This window comes from Brachionichthys hirsutus, unplaced genomic scaffold, assembly GCF_040956055.1.
Source record: "Brachionichthys hirsutus isolate HB-005 unplaced genomic scaffold, CSIRO-AGI_Bhir_v1 contig_1145, whole genome shotgun sequence".
Lineage (NCBI taxonomy): Eukaryota > Metazoa > Chordata > Actinopteri > Lophiiformes > Brachionichthyidae > Brachionichthys > Brachionichthys hirsutus.
Genome location: NW_027180315.1, coordinates 878,643 through 891,896, shown reverse-complemented (window position 1 = coordinate 891,896; position 13,254 = coordinate 878,643). Strand labels below are relative to the sequence as shown.

The window sequence follows — 13,254 nt, the reverse complement described above, 5'->3', positions numbered from 1 at the left end:
GCAGGATGGTTCACGTTGCGCCAAACTGTTTGGGGTTTGCCGAGTGCAAGCCCCCGCACTGGACTCACCGGCTTGCGCTCCTGCACAACACATAAAAGAGAGCGATGGCTGGTTAAAACCGACAACTCCTCATGTTCCAGATTAAAATTCTTTAAGATATTTTTAATCGCAGTGTAGGCTGGTGGCAGGTTAAAAGACAGAGGAACTTTAAGATCAGTGGGTAAAATCTTTAAGTGTCTGAGGTAGGACCCCATCCAGAAGCGTGCCATGGCCGCAGTTTTTGGGTTTCTGGATGGGGTTGTAGCTGCTCCAATGTGCGCTGTGGTGTACAAGGATGTTAAAAACAAGGTCAAGTCTGGAAACCCCTTGCCTCCTTTCTCCTTTGGCCTTTTTACCACACCTCTCCTCAACCTTTCCCACTTGGATCCCCATAAAAAATAAAAAATGGCTCGTTCCAGGTCTAAAATCACTCTCCTCGGAGGGGTAAAAACAGAACTGACCGGTGGACAGGATCTCGAAGTTCACCTCCCGACTGTGAGGATATTATGACATGAGATCCTGTTACAATATTGGCGGACACGTACGACTAGGTTTAGTGTTTTAATTATTTATTGTCTTTTAAAATGTTGTACCTGTTTTTAATAACCATATTCATGACCCTCACCTTCACGACAATGTCAAAAGTGTGAACTCGAGGGTAAGGGCACAGAGTATTTTATCCTTCCTTTACTTGTTGTCAGAAATGGGGTCGGTCTGACTTTCAATGAGAGGTAGATCGCTCTTGCTTCGCTTCAGATCGTATAAATCTTTTGCCTTTTACTAAAGATTTCCGTGGAGTGGAACAACGAGAGTTGAAGTCAATTTTTTACGCCCTGCTAAAGTGGGGCGTCATTTTCCTGTGAAAAAAAGTATTTGTTATTTCCGATTAAGTGTAGTGTAGTGTACACGTGGCTGATGTGGGACGCAATCCTTCTTATTTACACTGTAGGCCTTTGATCAACTTGTGCTTTGATGTTGGAATTTTAACATTAAATCTATGGCTGCAGCATGGATCAGTGTTTCTCACTGATGGCAGCGTCTTCTTCAACTGCTCAGGAGGCGATGCACCGCCTTGATGGACAAATAATTTTCCTGCTGTGTCATAAAGCAAACACATCGTGTTTAACTCCAGATGTGGTCAAAAACAAGATCCTTCATGAGCTCACTGCATTTAGAGGGAGGGATGACAGGCTGAAGGCACAGTAGCATAGCATAGGAGCAAAGCATAGTTAGCTCTGGCTAAACCTTCCTTTACATAGGATGAGCTGATAGACTCATCTGGGTCAGTTGTTTCCCTGCCAGTGCTGTCCATGGGCTGAAACATCACGAAAAACCTGAGATTCCAGGAAGCCAGTTTTATCTTTCTAGTTTGGTCCTCAACTGCACAGAAATGAGTCAAATGAGTTAGATCCAGAGGGATCAATTCTTTCATTTTGTCTCCATGACCTCAGCTCAAATTGTTACTCTTAAATTGTATTTTACAAATTCAAATCATTGTTCTGAATAAATCAATTTTTACATCGTAAAGCTCCACTTGATCCGTGGAATACGATTTCAGCTATGAGAGAGCTTTGTTTGTTTCACTGCTGTGGTGGAAACCCGTCAAGAGGTGGAGGAATACGCTAGTCGTCACGATGACGCCTTGCCTCTTCCCCTGGGCACATTTGGAGCGGCAGCACCCCCTCCCCTGGAGGGGAAAAGGGAAAACGTCCAGAGTTTCAAAACATCAAAGCATACAGGCATTACACAATACCAAACCATTTTGAACTCAAAGCATAACATCAAAGCAAAGCAGCATTGCACGGTGGTTCTTACTGTTGTCGGAGGTGCCGAACCCCACCAGTTTCATATGCACATTCGCCGAACCCATCTTTAGTGGGGAAAAAAATAAAATGTGATTTCTTTCAAATTCAAGACATATTTATATGATTTTTTTTAATGGTGCATAAAATGAACCGTGTGTGATCATCATCAAAGTGTGGGTGCCCGGGAGGTGGTGGAGAGCCGGGTTGTAGCGGTCTGGCCTCGCCGGACGGGGGCCAGAGTGTGGGTGCCCTGGAGGTGGTGGAGATACGGGTTGTGGCAGTCTGGCCTTGCCGGACGGGGGCCAGAGTGTGGGTGCCCTGGAGGTGGTGGAGATACGGGTTGTGGCGGTCTGGCCTTGCCGGACGGGGGCCAGAGTGTGGGTGCCTGGGAGGTGGTGGAGAGCCGGGTTGTGTCGGTCGGGCATCCCCGGACTGGGGCCAGAATGTGGGGTAGGGGGGGGCATCTCTCTCTTCAGCCCAGCGTGGGTGAGGTGAGGTTGGGCAGTGTTCTGCGACGGGCGGGTGGGCCTTGGGAGATGGGCAGAGAGGGAGAGGAGGGAAATGAGGGGAAAGCCCCCAACTTCCAGAGTGTCAAGGGGGCGAGCGTGCTTTTCGCCTCCCAGCATCGGGCACCAGGCCTGGGCACGAGCGGCACGGCGGCACCCCCTCCCCTGGAGGGGAAAAGGGAAAACGTCCAGAGTTTCAAAACAGCTATGAGAGAGCTTTGTGTGTTTCACTGCTGTGGTGGAAACCCGTCAAGAGGTGGAGATTACGCTACTCTTCACGATGACGCCTCGCCTCTTCCTCACCTGAGCAGGAAACTGTCAGGTTTGAGACGCCGTAAAAGAGTGAAAATCGGAACCAAGTCCTAAATATTCCACACCACTAAACATTTACTTGACTTGCGGTAAGACAGGAGACTGGTATCTTTCTTTCAGCAAGGGAGAATGGAGCTGCTCGAGCAGCGCCCTCTACTCTCCCAGCAAGGGAGAGTGGTCGCTTGCTAGCTTCGTCCTCGATTCTCAGAGAAACAGTTCTCTCCCAGCTGGTTTTATTAGCAGATAAGAATGTGTACATGCGTAAATCACCCAGACATGAAGACTCCAACCTTGAGTAGATAGCTCTTCCAGACAACACAAGGGGTTCACTTCTTCAGTCTCGTCAGCATATAACAGATATACGATTGTCACATACGTTATGATTACAGTGAGAATTGATTATGAATCAATGATTATAAATGGCATTAAAAGAACCATGACATAATTAATGCTACTGATTGGTGAATTAATGATAAACATATTTGTAGATTTATCTAACAGAAACCACCATCACCTGGACATCCAGGATCCACCCTGTCAAGACCAAAATGATCAACAGGGTATAATATAGTCAATGTGAGCTTCGGACCACAAGCCGAGTTTGAATCAGCAGCTTTTACTATAGTCAGCATGTGTCTGCACCACGACCTGAGGGATAGGCTTCAGGCAGTTGGCACCTGCGCCAAACGAGCCGGGCTCATCGCTTCTCGGCCTTTTGGCTAAGACAGTGATCACTCCTTGGCAGTAAGGTCTTTCCAAATTATTGGGAAAATCCCTTAGCTTGAGAGGAGGATATTGTTCCGTTTCTGTGTTAATTTGTTGTATTTTGCACATTACTTGCTTGTTTGCACTTTTTCCACTTGCACTTTAGGTCTACCTCAAGGTGAGTTTTAACATTTTTTATATTTTACATTGTATTTTACCTGTTTTTAGCTAATTTATTGTTCTTGGTGGTGCCTCTCGCCATGTCGGCTGCACGTGCCGGCATGCGGAGGCACCACAGTGTGCGTTTTAAATTCAGGGAGGAGGGTGGGAGGCTCCTGGGGATGTCGAGGCTAGACTTCTCCAGGAAGCTAATCCAGCAGGCCCTAGGTTTTCAGCCAGATGACCTCCATTGTATTTTGACCCTCCCTTTTAACAAAGGTTTTGACGTAAGTTTTATGTCCGATTTATTACTGAAACAGTTTTGGATGAAGTATGAAAATGTGAAGACCCAGTTCTCTGTGTTCGAAATTGAGAAACTGACTGACAATAGCCTTAAAACGGTTATTGTCAGGATGTTCAATGAAATGGTGAACGCAGGAGACATTTTGGTTTGGCTGGGTAGATACTGCACGGTCAAAGGACAGGCTACCAAAGTGAGGGATGTGGATGGCATTTGGAACTGTGCCTGGAGGGTCCCCATTCAACAATGGGAGGACCCTCAGGGCTTCCAGGGCCTGAAGCATCTCCCGTCCATGATAGTCCTGGGAAACGACCGGGGCTACATCCATTATCAAGGACAGCCCAAGCTGTGCCACAAGTGTGGTGAGCATGGGCACCTTGCTGAGGCGTGTCCGCACATCATTTGTGGTAAATGTAGAGAGATTGGGCATACATTTGAGGAATGTACCAATGGCAGAAAGTGTAATCTCTGTGGAGTCACTACTCATCTCTTCAGAGATTGCCCAAACTCATTTGCGAACAAATTGAAGGCCAGACCGACAATGACCGACACACCTGCGGAAAATGGCGGCAAAGTGCTGATTGAAGGGGCGGGGCTGGGAAATTCAAACTTCCCGCCAAAACTGGTGATTGGAGGAGAGCCCGGTGAGGCGGGAAAAGGGGAGGGGCCTGAACTCAACCCAGCAGAGGGAGCTGAGGAGCCTGCCGTGGCGAGCCAGGCAGCTGGGGAGCCTGCTGGGGAGAGTCAGGCAGATGGTGGAGCTGGACCTAGCTCTTCCGGTGAGGACTCCACTGGAAGTCTTATCACAGTGAGTGAAGAGGGGTCCGGTGAAACCTGCCTCCCCAATGCCCAGCCCTGTTATAAGAGGACTGCATCGGAACTGTCGAGCTCTGAGGCTGAGGAAGCCTTGGAGAAGAGGGGAAGGGCTGAGCCAGGCTCTCACAGTTCCTCTGTGGAGCAGGACGAAGCCCCCCCCCCCCCCCCCCCCCTCCGGTTCACCAGGTCAGTGTTCCTTCCTAACAATTGCACTGCAATCAACTCCATTGGAACGGCGAGCAGATATTGCTTTCCGGAGGACAGGATCTCGAAGTTCACCTCCCGACTGTGAGGATATTATGACATGAGATCCTGTTACAATATTGGCGGACACGTACGACTAGGTTTAGTGTTTTAATTATTTATTGTCTTTTAAAATGTTGTACCTGTTTTTAATAACCATATTCATGACCCTCACCTTCACGACAATTAATGTCAGGAGTGTGAAGTCGAGGGTGAGGGCACAGAGTATTTTATCCTTCCTTTACAATTTTAAGTCAGATGTGATTTTAATTCAAGAATGCAACCTTCCGTTTTTAAAGAGGTACACGCAGTGGGAGGAGATGTGGCCACTCCCGTCTGTATGGAGCGGATCAGACGAAAACAAGAATGACGGAGTGGCCATTTTAGTAAAAAATCCTCAGATTGTGGTGAAGGGCAGCACTGTGGTGAGACACGGTCGGGCACTTTTAGCACATTTGACTTTTATGGAACAGGATTTTAACCTCTTAAATGTTTATGGTTTTAATGACAAAAACAACAGGTACGACTTTTTAGAAGACCTGCAGTCCCACATGCTAGGTAGGGCGCCATTAGTTGTAGGGGGTGATTTTAATTGTATCTTGAGTAGGCAGGATAGGAAGAGAGCAGGGACAGATTTTAAAATAGACAAGACGTCGGTTTTACTTCAGGGAATTTGCAAGGATTTTAAGCTGACTGACTGCTTTAGATCCATGCATCCCAGAGAGGAGGGCTTCACCTGGACCAGTGGTGACGGCACCAGAGCCTCTCGCATCGATTACATTTTTACCCGGGGTTGCCCACCCACCGACGCTAGATTAATCCCTGTTTTCTTCTCAGATCACTCGATGCTGACCTGCACCCTCTCACTCTCTTCAGGTGTGACTGTAGGGACGGGTCTGTGGAAGCTCAACTGCTCCCTTCTAGAAGATAGGGAGTTAGTTAGTCAGTACAGGGAGCAGTACACAATGTGGCAGACCCTCCAAGACTTCTACGATACACGAGCACTATGGTGGGAAATGGTTAAAAAAAGGACCCAGACTTTCTTTAGGCAGGCAGGTAAGAGAAAGAAAGATAGGGAAAACAGACGCATGATGGGACTGCAGAAAAGACTGCAGCGTTATTTTAGATTAACTTTACAAGGTTTGGATTTTAGTGAGGAGGTAAAATGTATTAAGCGTGAAATGTCAATTTTAGCAGATAACCACAGTAAAGGTGTCATTTTAAGAAGCAGGGAGAAGCAGCTAGAGGAAGGGGAAAAGTGCACGCGATACTTTTTTAGAAAGATTTTAAATAAAAGAGGGGCAATTTTAAAACTAAAGGACCCTAACGGATGCACTTTTAATACTTCCAAAGAAATACGAGAGCACATAGAAAGTTTTTATTCTGAATTGTATAGAGAAAAACCTGTTTTTATTGACACCTTGAATGAAGTTTTAGATTCCACTGAACAGGTTTTAAGTGACAGTGTGCTTTTATCCCAAGATTTTAACATGCTTGAGTTAAATAAATCCATACAAGCTTTTACGAGAGGGAAGTCCCCAGGACAAGACGGACTTCTCTTGGAATTTTATTTGACATGTTGGGATCTTTTAGCACCTGACTTACTGACTGTTTTTATGGAATTCGAACGACTAGATCGGCTACCTGACAGTTTTAGGATAGGGATAGTGACCCTCCTATTTAAAAACAAAGACAAGACTGACATTAGAAGCTGGAGACCAATCACGCTTTTAAACTTCGACTGTAAACTTTTTAGCAAACTTTTAGCAGTTCGGATGTCCCTTGTTTTAGAAGACTTGATTCACCCGGATCAAGCCTGTGCCGTCCCGGGGAGGAAGATCACCGACAGCCTCGTACTGATCCGAGACACCATCTGTTTTGCGAGAGACAGGAATATTCGGTTGGTTGTTTTAAACCTAGATTTTGAGAAAGCCTTCGATCGGGTCTCGCACCAGTACCTGTTCCAGGTACTGCAAAAAATGGGGTTTCCAGGGAGGTTTATTGCTTGGGTGGGATTGCTGTACAAAGACATCACCAGCAAATGCATGGTTAACGGGGATCTTACAAAAGCAGTGGCGATTAACTGCGGTGTCCGTCAGGGTTGTCCGTTATCCGCTCTCCTCTATGTAATCTGCATCGAACCGCTGGCACAGGTCTTGAGAAGGGACCCACGAATCCACGGGGTGGTAGTACCAGGGTCCGGGGGACTGAGCAGCAAATGCGTTTTATACATGGATGACATCAACATTTTAGGCACTGACCTTTTATCTGTCAACCGGACCCTGGACTTGACTGACTGGTTTGGGCGGGCTTCTGGTTCCAAACTGAACAGAAGCAAGACGCTAGCCCAATTTTATGGCCCTTGGACACCAACTGAACGTACAGGACTGCCCCTGACTGTGACTCAGACTGACCAAAAGATTCTGGGGATTAAATTTGACAGGGATGGGGGAGGGCATACAAATTGGCCAGACGTGGTAGGGAAAGTTAGGCAGAGACTGGGGTATTGGGGACTAAGGGAACTGACTATGGAAGGGAAGGTTTTAATCATTAAAGCCGTGATTTTACCTTTGCTTTTATTGGTCAGTTCTGTTTTTACCCCTCCGAGGAGAGTGATTTTAGACCTGGAACGAGCCATTTTTTATTTTTTATGGGGATCCAAGTGGGAAAGGTTGAGGAGAGGTGTGGTAAAAAGGCCAAAGGAGAAAGGAGGCAAGGGGGTTCCAGACCTGACCTTGTTTTTAACGTCCTTGTGCGCCACAGCGCACATCGGAGCAGCCACAGCCCCATCCAGAAACCCAAAAACTGCGGCCATGGCACGCTTCTGGATGGGGTCCTACCTCAGACACTTAAAGATTTTACCCACTGATCTTAAAGTTCCTGTGTCTTTTAACCTGCCACCAGCCTACACTGCGATGAAAAATTTCCTAAAGAATTTTAATCTGGAACATGAGGAGTTGTCGGTTTTAACCAGCCATCGCTCTCTTTTATGTGTTGTGCAGGAGCGCGAGCCGGTGAGTCCAGTGCAGGGGCTTGCACTCGGCGAACCCCAAACAGTTTGGCGCAACGTGAACCATCCTGCTCTTTCAAACAAGCTCCGGGATCTGTCCTGGATGGTGGCCCACGAGATCCTCCCGGTCAGGTCCGTAATGCACTCCCGGGGAATGGCAAGACTGTCAATCTGCCCCCGACCGGGTTGTGGCACCCCGGAGTCGGTGAGGCATCTGCTCTGGGAGTGCGGCGCTGCTGTGGACCTGTGGGAAATGGCCAGCTCCTTGAATTTCCCGTACTTGCCAGCAAGGGAGGTCCTCACTGCACAACTGGTCCTCTACGGAGTGAACCGAAAACAAGTGCTTGCAAAAGAACATGCAAAGCAGTGGCTCGCCATCACCGCCATCAAAGACGCCATCTGGACCTCCAGAAACTTGCTGGTAAGGAAGCACATGCAGATCCCCCCCGTGGCTGCGTTCCGGATGGCGGCAGCAACCGTCAAAGCAGCTGAAGCTGCAGGCGGAAGGCTGCGGACGCAGCCACAAAGAAGAATCGCCTCTGTGCCCATTCGGACGAAGGAGCTGGACCCACGAAAATAAGGACACAGCAGCGGCGGCCTGGCTCTCCGGGTGAGGCAGGCGGGAAGGAGCACGAGGGCGGGGGATCTCCTCTGGGCACCGGGGCAGGACCCCGACAGACCGGCTGTTTGGAGGAGCAGGATGAGTTCCCCTTGGTAGGGACTCACTGCGCTCCGGCACAAACTGAAAGATCAGCAGAGCCTTTTAAACAATGCACTCCTCTTTTAAAGACTGTTTTAAGGATATTTGACACAGTTTTAACTTGTATAAGATCATCTTTTCACAAACACTTTTATCTGTATAACCTCTTTTAAGGCAGAATTTTAATGTCTTAGATGTGTTTTTACAGAATTGTGTACACATACTATATGAAAAGAATTATATGAATGTATATATGAGTATTAAGTGTCAATAAAACTTTTCGAAAGAAAAAAAAAAAAATCTGTTCTTATCAGTTTAATATCTGATATGTCCTCTATTAGAGGATACCATAATAAGCAGATTTTTAGAACTGGGAGCTGAGAAAGGGGCTTGCCTCACTCGCTCTACGCATTGACCTGGTATTACAGTGCTGCCAGGGACGGTGCACCCTCCTCCTGCCTTATGTAAAACCAATGACTGTTGCATGCTGACTGGAAATCAGTGTGGGTGATATTCTGAGATGAACCAGGACTGAAAGTCTTGTTGTCAGAAATGGGGTTGGTCTAAATCTATCTATACTAAAGATGCACTAAAGATGTACTAAAGATGTACTAAAGATGCACTAAAGATGCACTAAAGATGTACGAAAGATGTACTAAGGATGTACTAAAGATGCACTAAAGATGTACTAAAGATGTACTAAAGATGCACTAAAGATGCACTAAAGATGCACTAAAGATGTACTAAAGATGCACTAAAGATGTACTAAAGATGTACTAAAGATGTACTAAAGATGTACTAAAGATGCACTAAAGATGTACTAAAGATGTACTAAAGATGCACTAAAGATGCACTAAAGATGTACTAAAGATGCACTAAAGATGTACTAAAGATGTTCTGATAAAGTTAAGTGGTTGGAACTGCTACTGCCTTCTTATTTCCAACCAACACCACACCATTCCTGATGCAACTCTCTGCATTTATCCGGCAGGGGCGATACCATGGGGCGATACCATGATCACCAAGGTGGTTTGCCCAGGGAAGTTACCACTTAATTGCTGTCGTGCGGTGTATGGGACACAATTCAGTGCTTGAGGGCTCGAGCCAAACAGAAGTCTATGGTTGGATTTAGCTAATATTCCACCATGTCTTCAGCGCATGGCCAAGCTACTCGGAGAAATGCTGTCCGTTTTGACCTTTTGGGCGAACTGCAGATGGACCGTCTCCAGTTGGGTCGGCAGATTCTGCAGAAAGAGCTTGGATTTTCGACTAATCAACTTGAGTACATTTTCGCCTATCCTGGTAAGAAGATTTTTGAAGTTGTATTTTCCACCATGCAGCTTTTTGAAAATTGCTTGGAAAGATTTAAGGTCAAGAAAGAAACCTCAGCGGCTTTCAGAGAGACCACTGTGACACCTCTAGTGGAGAGAGATATACGGACTGTCCATGTTATGATCTTTTCTGAGAAAGTAAGAAACCAAGACGTGTGGACGTGGATGGCAAGGCACTGCGAGGTGATCAACGCCATGGAAGTAATGGACATTGATGGAATCAAGACTGGAACCAGACGGTTCCAAGTTCGTCTCAACCGACAAGAGGGAGTAGTGCAGCATATCCCAAGCTCTATCCAGTTGGGTGCATTCAGGGGTACAGTCTTCTATTCGGGGCAGCCGAAAGAATGCAGGAAATGTGGCGGTCTGGACCATCTGGCGGCTGCATGTACAAGGAGTTTCTGCAAAAACTGTAAAGCATCAGATCATACATCAGCGCAGTGCTCAACCCCTCTTAAATGTAACCTCTGCTCCTCAGTTGATCATCGCTTCAGAGACTGTCCACAAGCCTATTGTAATCGGCTGAAGTCATCCATAGGACAAATAGCAACACCATCAAGCCAGATCTTGAGGGCTGATGAACCTGAGGGCAGCCAGACCCTAGTGTCAGACAGTAATGCACTTCCGCAGCCATCAGGCACGACTATTCTACGGCAAAGTGAGGAACTGCCACCTGATGAGGGGGTGGAGGCAATTTTAGACTGGAGTGCGGAACCTCCGGGTGAGGGCATTGTTGTGTCCAATTACGACATGACCTCAATGGAGACCACCGACATCTTGGAACCGGTGGGCTCTCCCCAGGATACTGGGGCAAGCGCTCACGTGGAGAAGTTACCGATGATGTGCCATGACCATGATAAAATCTTGGACATTTTGATAGCTAACCTCCCCGCCTCCCGAGGTGCCGCAAATCCACCGCAACCACAGAAGCCTCACCAGGAGTCCTCGGGGGGAAAGGCCGGGGTACTGCCGCCCATACCATCTTCCAGACCAGCGCCAACGGATTCGCAGGCGAAGAGACGGCAACAGGAGTCGCCCACATCAGGGGAATCTTCTCCCTTACCCCACCGTGATGCGTCTTCAGCGGATTGGTCAGTTTCATCACCCACATCACAGCCGTTTTTGGAACCTAATGATGTGGCTGCCTTCTCCTCAACGACCCTCATCAAAGACATGACTCTACAGACAGACTATGTGCGGGTTAAGAAAAAGAAGGTAAAGTAGATGCCACAAAAAAGTTGTTTGAGAATACCTTTGCCTCCCCACACCTTTTGTCATGACACATCTCTCTATTGCATCTCTGAATACAAGAGGACTAAATGACCCTCTGAAATGTCAGTCAGCCTTCACGTTTTTACATTCGGAGCCGAATGACATTTTTCTCCTTCAGGAATGTCATTTATCATATAGGGACAACTACAAAGTTTTTGCAGATAGGTGGCATTATGGTCAATCGGCATGGTCAGGAGACAACAAAAACAGGGCATCTGGGGTTGCTGTATTGTTTAGAGGGCAGGATTTTATTATCCAAAAGGTGCAGAATATAATAGACGGAAGGCTTATTTGTGTGGATGTTGTATGGAACAATGTTCCTTTAAGGATAATTAATGTCTATTGTTCTGTAATTCTTCAAGCTCGCCTGGAAATCATAAAAGCAATACAGCCACTCCTTATATGTAGTAGAGAGGTCATCCTGGGTGGAGACTTTAATTGCCTATTGGACAAGAAGGACAGACTAACTAACACAACAGTGAGGTTGGACTCCAGTTCCGAAGCCTTAAGTAGTCTGGTGCAAGATTTTAAATTGGTAGACACCTTTCGCACAATAAACCCCCATGTACCTGGGTACACTTGGACCAATGGGAAAACTCACTCAAGATTAGACTTTTTATTCATATCAAAGAGGCTGCTGGTTGCTGATGCCTCAGTGATGCCGGTATTCTTCTCCGATCATGCAAAAATTGACTGTTCTCTGGGGTTTAAGAGCAGATTAAACAAGGGTAAAGGCTTATGGAAGCTGAATGTATCCTTGCTGCAAGACGGGTGATCAATAGATTCAGGGACAAATTTCACATGTGGTCCTCTCTGCAGTTTGCCTTTGATTCAGTTGGAGAATGGTGGGATGAAGTGAAAGTGAGAACCAAGAGCTTCTTCGTCAATGAAGGGAGAAAGGCGCTTTGTACTTAAGAAACAGCAGGCAAAGTTACAGCGACTTTATACCATGTCGCAACTTGGTTTTGATGTTGTGGAAGCTATAATAGAGCTAAAGAGAGAGATGTTACACCTAGCTTCAAAGGCCAGCCGTGGTTTATTAACACGCAGCAGGATTAATCACATGGAGGTTAATGAGAAATGCTCACGGTATTTTTTTAGGAAATTAGCTCGACCTAGAAATACAATTGAAGCTTTAAATGATAAAGATGGTAGAATGCAAACTGATATAAAGGATATGCTGAGCTGTGTGCATACCTTCTACCAAGACCTATATTCAGGGGAAGAGGTGGATGAAGCATCTGTGGCAAATCTCCTCTCTAACATAGATAAGAATGTGATCGACTATAAGGTACAACTCGATCGTGACCTATCTATGTATGAACTGACAATGGCGCTGGAGAGTATGCAGAACAATAAGGCCCCAGGGGCAGATGGTTTGCCCAAAGAATTTTATATCACCTTCTGGGAAGAATTGAAGGCGCCCTTGCTGTCAATGTATAATGAGAGTTTATTACAAGGAAGTCTACCGCCTTCACTGAGAGATGGCATAATCTCACTTTTGTATAAAAAGGGAGACAAAAAAGAAGTCAAGAATTGGCGCCCACTTACTCTGCTCGGGGTGGACCGTAAGATTCTGGCAAAGGCATTATTTCTCCGCATCCAGAAAGTTGCAGATAAAATAGTGGGCAAAGAACAAACTTGCTCAGTACCAGGAAGGGCTATGAGTGATAGCTTGGCCCTAGTTAGAGACTGCTACCTTTACGCTATGGACAGAAGAACACCATTATGCATTGCAGCCCTTGATTTAGAGAAAGCCTTTGATAAAATAAACCACACTTATTTAAAAGAAGTTTTGGTTTGCTTTGGATTTGGCCCACGAATACGAGCCTGGGTAGATTTGTTATACTCTGATTGCACTAGCAGAATAAGTGTAAATGGTCATATTACTGAACCATTTAAGGTTCAATCAGGAGTTAGACAAGGATGTCCTTTATCTGCCATGTTATTCATCTTAGCCATCGAACCACTGGCCTGTGCAATTAGGAAGGACACATCTATCCGTGGCCTCCTTGTTCCAGGCAGTAGTGGAAAAGAAGCAAAACTGACTTTATA

At 46.4% G+C, this 13,254-nt stretch overlaps 1 non-coding gene and 1 pseudogene across 1 annotated transcript; both read left to right on the top strand.

The window, feature by feature from the left end:
* The first annotated feature begins 776 nt into the window (after positions 1–776).
* On the top strand, positions 777–888 carry LOC137912460 (U5 spliceosomal RNA). The gene has a single exon (XR_011106317.1). It is a non-coding gene; the product is annotated as a U5 spliceosomal RNA (small nuclear RNA).
* Positions 889–8,868: 7,980 nt separating this feature from the next.
* On the top strand, positions 8,869–9,049 carry LOC137912401 (U2 spliceosomal RNA; annotated as a pseudogene).
* Positions 9,050–13,254: the final 4,205 nt, after the last annotated feature.